The following is a 14,561-nucleotide window of genomic DNA, read 5'->3' on the forward strand; positions in this document are numbered from 1 at the left end:
TTTATACACCGCAGTTAAAGAAACGCCACATGGGCCTTTGTCCAACCCCTAGTTAATCTTGACTCATTTCACCTGCTTAAAAACTTGCCTTCTCTCACAACCCACTCTTTCACTGCCTGATTTCCAGTGTCCCTTCCAACTCTTTACAGATGAAAGGCAGAAAGTGCCAGTTGGTCTCTTAGCCCAGCCTGTTGGCAGCACTCACCGCCCTGTGGCCTATGTATCCAAACAACTAGACTCAACTGTACAAGGCTGGCAACCCTGTCTGCGTGCATTGGCAGTGGCAGCCTGCCTGACCCAGGAAGCGAAAAAGCTCATTAGAGGCAGTAATCTAACAGTCCTCTCCACACACTGCCTTCAAGATCTTATCTCTCATAAAAGTATTAGCCACTTAACTCCATCCCGGCTCCAACTTTTCCATCTCTTATTCATAGAAGACCCCACTGTTACTTTAGAAGTTTGCTCCTCTCTAAATCCAGCCACTTTACTGCCAGACCCTCTCAAACCACTTCATACTAAACATTCTTGTCCTGAAGTCCTGGAGGCTCAACCCCCCAGCCACCTACACTTGCATGATCAGCCCCTTCAGAATGCACAACCCTATTTGTGAATGGCAGCTCCTTTATCAACCCTCAAGGAAACACACAGGCAGGATATGCAGTAGTTACCTCCTCCACAGTTTTAGAGGCAAAACCCCTACCACAAGGGACCACATCACAGCAGGCAGAACTCACTGCACTAACCAAGGCGCTCCTCCTATCAAAAGGAAAAACAGTAAACATATACACAGATTCTAAATATGCTTTCCTAATTGCACACACCCATTCAGTCATCTGGAAAGAGAGAGGGTTTTTAACCACCTGCGGTACCCCCATTATCAACAGAAAACAAATACTCAAACTACTAGATGCACTGTCGGCACCTTCCAAGATAGCCATTATACATTGTAGAGGCCACCAAACTCCATCTAACCTGGTAGCAGCTGGCAATAGTTTTGCCGACACCACTGCCAAATCAGCGGCTGGATTCTCCACCCCCACCCCTCCCTCTATTTGTTTTCTCTCTCCTCAATATACCCCTATTTACACCCAAGAGGAAAAGGCCAAACTATTACAAAATCCAACAGCCAAACTAACTTCAGATGACTGGATATATATTGATAACCAATTAGTTATTCCTGAAACACAACTCCATACCATTCTAACACACATACATAATTCTTTACATATAGGACCCAAAGCCTTATACAATTTTCTAAATCCCCTCCTCCACTGTCCAGCACTACAAAAACACTTACTTACAATCAACCAGCAGTGCCCTATCTGCCTAAAGACAAATCCTCAAGGCGCATTGTGTAATCCCCATCCCAGCCACCAACTCAGAGGACACCAACCAGGCGAAGATTGGCAAATTGATTTCACACATATGCCAAAACATAAAAAATTCAAATACCTCTTAACCATTGTGGACACTTTTTCAGGATGGATAGAAGCCTATCCTACTACAGGAGAAACCACCAATACAGTTGCCTCCATACTCACTGAACACATTATTCCTAGGTTTGGCCTCCCGCTCACTCTTCAGTCTGACAACGGCCCACCATTCATCTCCAAGGTAGTCCGACAGGTGGCAGCCCTCCAGCCCTCCTACACATCACCTGGAAACTCCACATTCCTTATAGACCTCAGTCTTCTGGTAAGGTAGAAAAGGCTAACGGACTCATCAAACAACAACTCACCAAACTCTCCCTTGAGACTTGACGATCGTGGGTAACTCTCCTTTCTTTAGCCCTAACCCAGCTGCGAGTAGCCCCATGGAGTCCGACAGGCCTCAGTCTGTTTGAATTAGTTTACGGCCGACCCCTCACCCTCCAGCAGTTTCCCACCCTTTCTTCCCCACTGGCAACTCATCTCCCATACCTCACCCTCTTGAGACAACTCCTGAGACAACATGCAGAACTAGCACACCCCCCTCCAACAGACACCTGTAGCCCACATCTCTCTCTCAGCCCAGGAGACCAAGTATACTTAAAAATATCCAAGCCAAAGATCTTCAACCCAGGTGGAAAGGTCCCTATACTGTCCTCCTATCTACATACACAGCAGCCAAACTTCTAGGACACACGCACTGGGTCCATATAACACAACTAAAAAAGGCCCCCACAGAAGACAATCAGTGGGCATCTACTAGACTTACCCCTACCCGTCTCAAATTCACCAAACTCTCCCAACCACCACATGTTCCCTGACCTCTTACGCTCATCCCAACTTCTCGCCATACTCTATATAGCCCATTCCTAATTCCCATACTAATCCTCTGTTTTGTCTTATGTCTCACTCCTGTTTTAATCAAATTTCTCCGAGCCGAAGTTCAAGAGATCACGCGCGTCACCTTCAACCAGATGCCTCTTCATCCGTATGTCCAAATACCAACCATAGACCCCAACCTTAACGACATCCCTTAACAGCAGGAAGTAGCCAGACAGACCACGGCGCCCCTTATCACTATTATCAATAAAAGGTTGGATTGTTTGGACGAACGGAGGTAAGCCACAAGATGGCGCAGTTCCGGCTTCTTCACCGTCAGCTTTCCCGCGCCCGGGCAAGACAGAGGTCAACTGTGCAGGTGCAACCCGACCTCCGACAGAGAAAAACCGGAACCCGCCTAGCCACGCCTACCACCAAGCCCCTGACCCACCTATGTCCTGCCCACTGCCCTCCCACTCCCAGGCCCAGGACATAAAACCCGCTCCCAGTGGGCATGCGGTGCACACTTCCTCAGCCCTCACTCCTGTCGGGACTGTAGGAAGTCCACCCGAGAGCTCCAACCGGGTGACTGCCCCAGCCTCCCCTGCTGGAGACGGACGGACCTCACCCCTCCCCTACACCTTCTTTCCTGAAGCTGGGGGACCAAAAATAAATGTGCATTTTTGCTCCTAGCCTTGCCTACTCGCTGGTCATTTAATACTCGCCCTGGTTTCCTGGAAAGCAAGTCAGCTTCCTGAAAAGCAAATCAGCTTCCTGGAAAGCAAATTGGCTTCCTACAAAGCAAATCAGCTTCCTAGAAAGCAAATCGGTTTCCTAAAAAAGCAGATCAGTTTCCCGGAAAGCAAATCACTTATGTGAAGAGATGTTATGCTACTTTTAAGTCAAACCTTATAGGAAGGGAAACATTCCACTTTAAAACCCCTAGTTGAAGCCCCAGTAATTCTATAGATAAGTAGAAAACACTTTTTGATATTCATTTTAAAAGGCTTGCAAAGAACTAAAACCAAACCTCTTAATTATTCTAAACTGTTCTTGTTGAAGCTGAAATTAGATGAAAATTTCCCTCCCTTTTTGGAAAGGCTGAGAAAATCTTTAGTGAAACACATGTCCCTGTCTCCCAATTCAATTAAAAAAAAAAAAAAATGTTACTCAGGCAGCCCCATATGTCAAAAGGAACTTGCTGAAACAAGTTCTGTCTCAAGATCTTTCGTTTTCTCACTCTCAAGTTTAAGCTTTGCAGCATGTAAATGATACTGTCGTCTGTGCCCCAAATGAGGAAGTCTCAATAATGCACCAAGGCTCTGCTCAATGTTTTAGCTGAAATAGAGTATAGGTTCTCAAATCTAAATCTCAGCTCTGTAAAACAAGTAAAGTACCTAGATTTACTGTTATCAGAATGAATGAAAACACCAGATGAGGTAAGGATTAAGCCCATTTCCTTTAACAGTTAATAGGATTCTTGGGTATTACTGAATTTTGCAGACTGTGGGTTCCTTGTGCAGTGAAATAGCTGATCCTTTATACTACCTCATAAGAGAAACTCACTCTCTAACATGGGAACCTAAAACATGAAAACTCAGCTAGAACTCACTCTGTAACAGCAGGTAGAACTCACTCTCTAACATGGGAACCTAAAACATGAAAACCTTAAACCAGTTAATGCTAGCCTTGCTTAAAGCACCAGCCCTCAGTCTTTCCATAAGGAAGGTATTTAATCATTATATATCAGAAAGGAAGAAAATAGCCCTTAGAGTTTTGGCTAAGGCTTGAGGTCCAGCTCTACAGCCAGGATTAACCATGGGGATCAACTTAACTGTTTGTACCCCATACGGTAGTAGGACTGCTGGTCTCTAAGGGAAGTCTCTGGTTAACAGACCATCACCTCCTCAAATACCAAGCTCTGCTGCTAGAGGGATCTGCAGTCCAGTAAAACAAGCTGCTTTTGCCTAAACCCTGCCACTTTCTCACAGAGGAAAGTGGGGGCCTGAACATAATTGTGAACAGGTAGTAGTACAAACCAGTAAAAGAAATGATAAAAATCAATTTATCTTCTATGTAAAATTTTAATTAATATAAAAGGATTTTCTTAAAGTGTACTCAGCTTAATTAAAAGTGGATAGCTAAGCTATAGCTACATTCAAAATTCTTTTATGGTTTTCTCTTCATATATCTTGTTTCTGGAAGAGGTTTTTCTTTTTTACTCAGTCAACATAATTACTTTTCTGCTCTCTGTTTTGCCACTCTAGTAAATGCATAAAAGGCCCTATAATGACCTCTGGTAGCCTGTGACTCTTTGGGAAAACAGACAAGGTACCACAGATCAACTTTGTGAGAAATCACTGTTTTCCTCATGGAACCTCTGTAATTAGGGGTGAATAGGACCCTCTCAAAATCTGTGTTTGTCTTCCATCTATGCTTGTTTATTAGGCCTTGGAAATTGTATTCCTTGCCCTGTTCTTAAAGGGCCTCACTGGGAGTCCAGTAATCCAACTGGGAAATTAGCAAATGAAAGATATTATAACTACTGGGTCTTCTGTTTGTGTGGTTACACATGTGTTACATGTGTGATGCCTATTTAAAAAAAGGAGCTCTAATTAATTGACTTAAAGAAGAATAAGCACTTGGATGAAATATTTTTAAGAAAAAAGTAAAGGCTGTAGTGTCTATCAGTTCATGTGAGTTCATTCTTTAAGAAATATGAACAGCCTTGTAGAGTATTGATAAAATGCAGATGTCTTCGAGATGTAAATAGGTGGTCTAAACTATGCAGGTAAAACACTAGGCTTGCTAAATATATTAAGGTTTTAAACTGCTTCTTTGGCTTTTAAGAACTGTTCAACTCACCTGCTTCACAATGAGTAAGGCCTGGGGACATATGGAAGTGTCCATACCCTTAACTATACTGGAAAATTTCAAACTTTATCTGCACTTAGCACATAATTAAAACAACTTGCCAGGTTTTACATTCAAGTTAGTAATTGCTGAGTGACCATTATGACATGTAATTGAAACTATTAAAAATAGACTTATTGCTGGGTGCTGTGGCTCATTCCTGTAATCCCAGCACTTTGGGAGGCCAAGGCAGGCAGATCATGAGGTCAGGAGATCAAGACTATCCTGGCTAACGCAGTGAAACCCTGTCTCTACTAAAAATACAGAAAAATTAGCCAGGCATGGTGGCGGGTGCCTGTAGTCCTAGCTACTTGGGAGACTGAGGCAGGAAAATGGCGTGAACCCAGTAGGCAGAGTTTGCAGTGAGTCAAGATCATGCCACTGTACTCCAGCCTGGGTGACACAGTGAGACTCCATCTCAAAAGAAAAAAAGAATAGACTTACATGCAAGGTATTAAAAATAGTAAACTATATTTTTTGTAAAAGATTATCAAAAGACATGAAAATGTATATTTTGTCTAAAGATAAAGGACTGCCTCAAATTAAATAAAATAAAGCAGAAGTTTCAAGCAAATTGTGGAAAGATTATAAAAATCAATCTTGTAAATGAAACTTTATGTGTGAATATATTAACTAAATTCAAAAGGGTGTTATATAGTTTTTAGAATTAAACATCAAAATACAAGCACAGCAAGGTTTTCTTAAAAATGCTAATCTACTCTTTAGCAAAATTTGTAAAGTGTGATAAAAGGTTTGTGAATATCTCACCTCATGGTCAAATTTGTTAAATGTAAACAAAATTGGCTATAAGGTTTCATTAAAAATAGCATTAACATTGGTGGTAAACAAATGCAAGGGTGAACTTTGGCTTTCTCTTAAACAGAATTTTTATGTAATAATAAAGGCTAGTGAAAGGTTTTGCATTTTCAAGTTTTTAAGTCTTTCTTTTTGGCAAAACAAATGACTTATGGTAATCTGAAATTTTATTTCATGATATCAAGTATTTTAAACCTCCAGTATGTCAACAGAATTCCCAAAGTAAAATTTAAGTTTCAATGATGCCTTTCCTGATGCCTGGCTTTTGGGTGTTGCAAACTGCCCCTGAAGCATCCAGAAAAAAGGTAAACAGGATTATTTGACATGTTTATACACATGAGATTGCCAAAATTATGTCTAATCTTCTTCGGGTTATATTTTACTGAATAATACTAACATATATTCCAAAACTACATGGAATATCCAAGGTTTTAATATTTGAATATATGCTATCAATTACAATTAAGATTGTTATGTTGGGTTATGGTAAACCACAGAAATAATAAAATTTGGTTGTCAGTTGTGTTTCTGACTATAACTACCCTGAACATTTTGTCATTTACAGACAATTGTCTTGTTTTAATTATCTTAAAAAGACAGTTTATAATCGAACTGTTGGACATTAGCAGTTTCTCTCAAATGCAAGTTTCTCAGAAAAACATACAAAAACTCAGAAAAGCTAATATGTTTATAAATATCAAGCAAACAATAGTTAATGAAATGGGCTAAACTAATAGAAAATGAAAGCAACGTTTTTTGAATTTTACTTGTAACACTGCTGATCCGTTTTATGTTTTTCAGACACAAGGAAACTTCCTTAAAAGCTTTTGGCCAGGCACGGTGGCTCATGATTGTAATCCCAGGATTTTGGGAAGCTCTGGTGGGAGAATCACAAGGTCAGGAATTCGAGACCAGCCTGAACAACATGGTGAAACCCTCATCTCCACTAAAAATACAAAAATTAGCTGAGTGTGGTGGTGTACGCCTGTAATCCCAGCTATTCAGGAGGCTGAGGCTGGAGAATCGCTTAAACTTGGGAGGCAATGGTTACAGTGAGCCGAGATGGAGGCATTGTGCTCTAGCTTGCATGACAGAGGGAGACTCCATCTCAAAAAAAAAAAAAAAAAAACAAGAAAGCTTTTAACAACTGTGCAAGGTATACTCCTATGAACAAAATTTCGAACATGTTTATTTCTCTCTGCCTACTTCTAAAATTCAAAAGCTAGTTATGACTGTTCTTGACTTAAAACAGTATAGTTGTTTGCATCAGTGCAACAGGAATTTATTTTCTTTTGCAACAAGACACAATTGAAAAAAACTCCTTGTTTTACCAAGGCCTTGAGTAGATGGGTGTGTTTCCCTTTAAGGAATCAAGCTTGTCTTGGAAAGCAGATAAAACCCCCTTGGGAAAACTGACCTCATATCTTGTCTAGAGTCTCTGGACAGTATTCCTGACCTGTGGTGAATAACGAATGTCACTTTCTAACAGGCCTAGGAAACCTATGCTCCTGGAACTGCCAAAAAAAAAAAGTTTACCCAACCCACAGGTGTTTGAAAGTACAAACCCAAGACTGGGCCTCTTTTAAGGAGTTCTGTCTGAGATTCCTGGTGGAACAGACTTCCATCATTGTCCGGAGCCATGAGGCCCGGAGTTAGCTGACCTCTGTTGCTTGATCTCCGCAAAGCAGAGACAAAATGGCACCTTTCCGGGTTCTTCATTATAACCTGTTCCCGTGTGCGCCAAAACCTTTCCCACGCGCACCTAAAACCTTTCCTGCGTGCGCCAAAACCTTTCCCGCGCACACCTAAAACCTTTCCCATGTGCGCCCAAACCTTTCCCATGCGCGCAAACCTTTTCGCGCCCAGAAAGATATGCAGCCTATGGCGCAGGTGTGATCCCGTGCCTGGGAAAATTACAAATCCATGGTGCATGTGCAATTGTAATTTGAGAAGACCCGGCCCCCCGTCACTGCCCTGGCCCAACCTCTTCCCCTACCAGCCTATATAAGGCATCGTACGTACCACCATTATTAAATAAGACTTGATCAGGCTATTTGTCTTGTCTCCATTTCTCGTGTTTTCTTGTCTCCTCCATTCCCACTCCCCCTTCCAGGGCCCGTTGGACTGTCTTGCGGGTCGGGACACCTGGTGCCTGAACAGGGACCTGGACACGGGGGAAAAAGTGAGGAAGAAGGCACTAAAGTCGGCCGAAATTAAAAGTGGAAGAAAAATTCCTCCAGACGTCACGGGAACCTGCTGCGTTGGAACCAGAGGTAAGTAATAGTGTCTGATTATGGGACAAGAATTAAGCCAGCATCAGATTTATGTAGGGCAATTAAAAGAGGCTTTAAAAGCACGAGGAGTAAAGGTTAAAAGTAATGATTTGTTTAAATTTTTTGATTTTGTAAAGGATACCTGCCCTTGGTTTCCACAAGAGGGAACCATTGACATAAAGAGGTGGCGTAGAGTGGGAGACTGTTTTCAAGATTATTATAGTACTTTTGGACCAGAGAAGGTCCTGGTGACAGCCTTTTCCTATTGCAACTTAATTAGAGATATAATAGATAAAAAGGAAAGAGAAAAAGATCCTGAGGTAATGGCGGTGGTTACTCAGACTGAGGAAATATTAAGAGGCAGCTCCCAAACCGACCTCGAAAAACCCACACCTAGTAAAGAAATAGACTTGATATCACTACAAAGTGACGAAGAGGAGGCTGGGGCCCCCTCAATAACAAATATAGAAACATCAAATAAGGAAAAGGCCAGAAAATACCAGTTTTACCTACAACTAATGAAAACAAAAGTAAAAATAACCTTAACCGTTCAGAAGTAGACTGGGATAATTTGGAGGGAGGGACAGCAAAATATCATAATTCTGACTGGCCACAAACTTTTACTTATCCTCCTCCCTATGTTAAGGCTTCCGCCCCCGCAGTTATGGCAGTAATAGACCCAAAAGAGGAGCTTAGAGGAAAGATTGCACAACTTGAAGAGCAAATAAAGCTCGAAGAACTACATCAGTCTTTAATCACTAGATTGCAGAAATTGAGGACAGGAAGTGAGAGCGTTCAATACCCTAAAGGAATAGAGAAACACTCTCACCCTCAGAGACCCGGACAGCATGTCCCAAAAGAAAGGTCGTTTGGTAGTAGGGATAGGGAGGATTCCTCTCCTCGAGACGTTTTTCCAGTAACTGAAACTACAGATGCGCAGGGCCGAGCCTGGAGACACCACAATGGGTTTGAATTTACTGTAATAAAAGAACTAAAAACTGCTGTCTCGCAATACGGAGCTACTGCCCCGTACACCCTGTCCATAGTCGAATCTGTGACCAAAAATTGGCTCACTTCCATAGGTTGGAATACCTTAGTTAGAGCAGTTCTTTCCGGAGGCGACCATCTGATTTGGAAGTCAGAATTTTATGAAGATTGTAGAGATACGGCCAAGAGAAACCAACAAGCCGGAAATGGTTGGGATTTTGATATGCTAACTGGCTCGGATAACTACATAGGAACCGATGCTCAGATGCAGTATGATCCCCGGCTATTTTCCCAAATCCAAGCAGCGGCTACCAAAGCCTGGAGAAAACTCCCTGTTAAGGGGGATCCAGGAGCCTTGCTCACGGGCGTCAAACAGGGGCCTGATGAGCCCTTTGCAGACTTTGTACATAGACTTTTAACCACGGCCAGCAGAATATTTGGAAATTCTGAGGCAGGGGTGGATTATGTAAAACAATTAGCTTATGAAAACGCTAACCTGGCTTGTCAGGCAGTAATCAGACCTTATAGAATGAAAACAGACTTAACAGGCTACATCCGCCTCTGTTCAGACATAGGGCCCTCATATCAACAGGGTTTGGCTATGGCTGCTGCCTTTAGTGGACAAACCATAAAAGACTTCCTCGCTAGGAAAGATAAAAATAGCAAGGGGTGCTTTAAATGCAGAATGATAGGACACTTCGCTAGAGATTGCAAGGGAGAGCTAGCTAAGACCTTAGAGGTGAAAGCTCCAAGTCTTTGCCCTAAATGTAAAAGAGGGAAACATTGGGCCAATGAATGTAAATCTAAAACTGACAATCAAGGAAACCCCCTGATATCTCAGCAGGGAAATGGATTAAGGGGCCAGCCCCAGGCCCTGAAACAAGCTTATGGGGCAGTCAGTTTTGTACCAACCAACAACAATCCATTTCACAACTTAGTAGAGCTACCCCAGGAAGTGCAAGATTGGACTTCTGTTCCACCTCCTACACAGTATTAACCCCTGAAATGGGACCCCAAGCCTTAGGTACTGGGGTATATGGGTCCCTACCCTCAAACATGTTTCGATTAATCCTAGGGAGAAGAAGCGTCACCCTGAAAGGCCTACAGGTCTTTCCAGAAATGATTGATAGTGATTATACAGGAGAAATCAAAATTATGGCTAAGGCCATTAACAACATCATCACCATTCCTCAAGGAAATAAAATAGCACAGTTGCTCCTGTTATCATTGCTAAAAACAGCTAACAAGTTTCAATCACCTTCAAGAGGAGAAGGAGGATTCGGATCCTCAGACATATACTGGGTACAGCCCATTACTAATCAAAAACCCTCTCTCACCTTATGGCTAGACAGAAAGTTATTTACAGGACTGATAGACACAGGGGCCAATGTAACAATAATTAAACAGCAAGATTGGCCCGCCAGTTGGCCCACTTCAAAGACCTTAACAAATTTATGAGGAATCAGGCAAAGTAATAACCCTAGAGAAAGTTCCAAATATCTCACCTGGAGAGATCAAGAAAGTAATTCCTGTCTCATTAAGCCATTTGTTATCCCTGATTTGCCTGTTAACCTTTGGGGTAGAGATCTTCTCTCCCAAATGAGGGTCATGATGTGTAGTCCAAATGATATAGTCACTGCACAAATGTTGGATCAGGGCTACCACCCTGGGAAAGGGTTAGGAAAGAGAGAAGATGGCATTTTACAGCCAATCCCAGCCATAAGAAAATTAGATAAAAGGGGGCTTGGAAATTTTTAACCGTGGCCATTGACATGCCTGCACCCCAGAAAACTGCTGACCCAATCACTTGGAAGTCAGATGAACCTGTTTGGGTTGATCAGTGGCCACTAACCAATGAGAAGCTTGCCGCTGCCCAACAGTTAGTGCAGGAACAATTAGAGGCAGGGCACATTACAGAAAGCAGCTCTCCTTGGAACACCCCCATATTCATCATAAAAAAAGAAATCTGGAAAGTGGATACTCTTACAAGATTTGAGAGCAGTAAATGCTACTATGGTTCTTATGGGCGCCTTACAGCCAGGGCTACTTCTCCAGTTGCAATCCCTCAAAAATATTTTAAAAGTATCATAGACCTTAAGGATTGCTTTTTTACAATTCCCCTTCATCCTACTGACCAAAAACGATTCACCTTTAGCTTACCATCTATAAATTTTAGAGAATCAATGAAGCAATACCAATGGAAAGTGTTACCTCAAGGTATGGCCAACAGTCCCACCTTGTGTCAAAAGTATGTGGCTACAGCCATACACTTGGTTAGAGAGACATGGAAACAAATGTATATTATACACTATATGGATGACATTCTTATAGCAGGACAAGTAGCAGAACAAGTTTTAGTGTTTTGCTCAGCTCAAACAAAAACTAACCACAGCAGAGTTACAAATAGCTCCAGAAAAAATACAACTAGAAGACCCTTACACATATGTAGGTTTTCAAATAAGTGGACCTAAAATTACTAATCAAAAGGCAGTTATCCGTAAAGATCAGTTACACACCCTTAATGATTTCCAAAAGCTCCTTGGAGACATAAATTGGCTTTGACCCTACTTAAAACTCACCACGGGAGACTTAAAACCTTTATTTGACATCCTGAGAGGTGACCCCAACCCTAAGTCCCTTAGGTCATTATCAAAAGAAGCTCTTTTATCACTTAATAGGGTAGAGATGGCCATTGCTGAGCAATTTGTTACTAACATAGACTATTCAGTCCTTTTTAATCTTTAACACAACGCTGACACCTACTGGTTTATTCTGGCAAAATAACCCTATTATGTGGGTCCATTTGCCTTCATCACCCAAAAAGGTATTACTCCCCTATTATGATGCCATAGCAGATTTAATTATGCTAGGGAGAGACAATAGCAAAAAATATTTTGGAATTGAACCCTCTATGATCATACAACCTTATTCTAAGTCACAAATCCATTGGCTAATGCAAAACACTGAAACGTGGCCTACTGCTTGCGCCTCTTATGCTAGTAATTTAGATAACCATTACCCGCCAAATAAGCTTATCCAATTTTGTAAGCTACATGCTTTTGTTTTTCCTCATGTCATCAGTAAAACACCTTTAGACAATGCCTTACTAGTTTTCATTGATGGGTCATCTACAGGAACTGCTACATATACTTTTGCTGACACCACTGTTAAATTCAAAACTAGTCATACCTCGGCTCAGTTAGTAGAATTGCAGGCCCTAATTGCAGTGCTGTCAGCCTTCCCTGATCAGGCCCTTAATATTTATACTGAGAGTGCAGACTTAGCTCACTCAATACCTTTACTTCAGACCGTAGCACAAATCAAACATGTGTCAGACACAGCCAAGTTATTTCTATAATGCCAACAATTAATATATGACAGAACAACACCCTTTTTTCTTGGACACATCAGGGCTCACTCAGGACTGCCAGGACCTCTATCCCAGGGCAATCAAATGGCTGACTTAGCAACTAAAACAATAGCTATAACTGCAAATACAAACTTAACCCAAGCACAAACCGCTCATGCCTTACATCATCTTAATTCTCGAACCCTAAGACTAATGTTTAAAATAACTAGAGAACAAGCAAGACAAATAGTTAAACAATGTCAGACCTGTATAACATACTGCCAGTCCCTCACTTAGGAATTAACCCAAGAGGACTAGTTCCTAACATGATCTGGCAAATGGATGTCACCCATTATTCAGAATTCGGTAACTTAAAATACATCCATGTATGTATAGATACATTTAGTGGATTTATACTTTCCACCCTACAGACAGGAGAAGCCACGACAGGAGAAGCCACCAAACATGTCATAGCTCATTTACTACACTGTTTTTCCATAATTGGAAAACCTAAACAAATAAAAACAGATAATGGTCCTGGCTATACATCCAAAGCCTTCCAAGACTTCTGTCTTAAATTACAAATAAAACACATTACTGGAATTCCATATAGCCCTCAAGGACAAGGAATAGATGACAGAGCACACCTATCTTTAAAAACCACCACTGACAAAATAAAAAAGGGAGAATGGTACCCTACTAAGGGCACCCCTAGAAATATCCTTAATCACATACTTTTTATTTTAAATTTTTTAAGTTTGGATAACCTGAACAGATCAACAGCCGATAGATTTTGGCATTCCGAGTCCAAAAAACAATTTGCCATGGTTAAGTGGAAAGACCCCTTAGACAACACATGGCATGGTCCAGACCCAGTGTTAATCTGGGGAAGAGGCTCAGTTTGTGTTTTTTCTCAAACTCATGATGCAGCCAGATGGCTGCCAGAGCCACTGGTGAGACAGGTACCTAACAATAGCCAATCCAGGGAGTAACTCTCTCCCTAAGAATATTCTTTCCTTCTGTTGCAGAGATGAACTTCAACTACTGGCCCCTCTGGACCATAGTGCTGACTTGCCAAGTACTCCAGGTGCATGCCGGCTTTTGTAATCCCCACGAGGCCTGTGCATATATACAACAACGGCACGGTAAGCCCTGTGACTGTTTGGGGGGATATGTGACCTCCCCTCCAAATACATACATCTCAACTATGTCCTCCTCCACTCACACAGCATACCTGCATAGTGACTCCGTCAAGTGGAGGTGTGTGTCAACCCCAAGAATATCTAGTGGAGGGGGCGCCACAACCTGCCCTTGTGACACATTTAAGGCTGCTATGCATAGTTCCTGCTACACCACTTATCAAGAATGCACCTCTGGCAATAAAACATACTATACTGCTATCTTAACTACAACTAGAACCCCTACTATAGGGTCCAGTAATCGCCCTACAGTTTTAGGAAATACCCACAACCTTGAATCGGCTGGCTGTACTGGTGTTGTAGCGCAGCCTGCCTGCTGGAGTACTCACCCCCCTCTTCATATCTCTGACGGAGGAGGACCACAAGACAAGGTCCAAGAAATTATAGTATACAAAAAACTTGAAGAATTGCAAAGGTACCTGTACCCGGAAATTCACTACCACCCCTTGGCTTTGCCCAAAGCCCGAGGGAAAGAGAAAATTGATGCCTAGACTTTTGACCTCCTCACTGCTACTCTTAATCTGCTCAATAATTCCAACTCTGGTTTAGCTAATGACTGTTGGCTGTGTTTACAATTAGGAGATCCCATTCCTCTTGCCATACCCAGCAATGACTTAAACTATACATCCAATACTTCCTGCACCATAATTCCTCCCCTTCAAGTACAGCCCTTAGAATTCTATAACTCCCCTTGTATCTACTCCCATTTCCTCAATAACACTCATGACATTGATGTAGGAATCAGTGAATTCAATAATTGTTCCACCACGATGAATAT

The sequence above is a fragment of the Piliocolobus tephrosceles genome, chromosome Y (assembly GCF_002776525.5).
Source record: "Piliocolobus tephrosceles isolate RC106 chromosome Y, ASM277652v3, whole genome shotgun sequence".
In the NCBI taxonomy this organism is placed as follows: Eukaryota; Metazoa; Chordata; class Mammalia; order Primates; family Cercopithecidae; genus Piliocolobus; species Piliocolobus tephrosceles.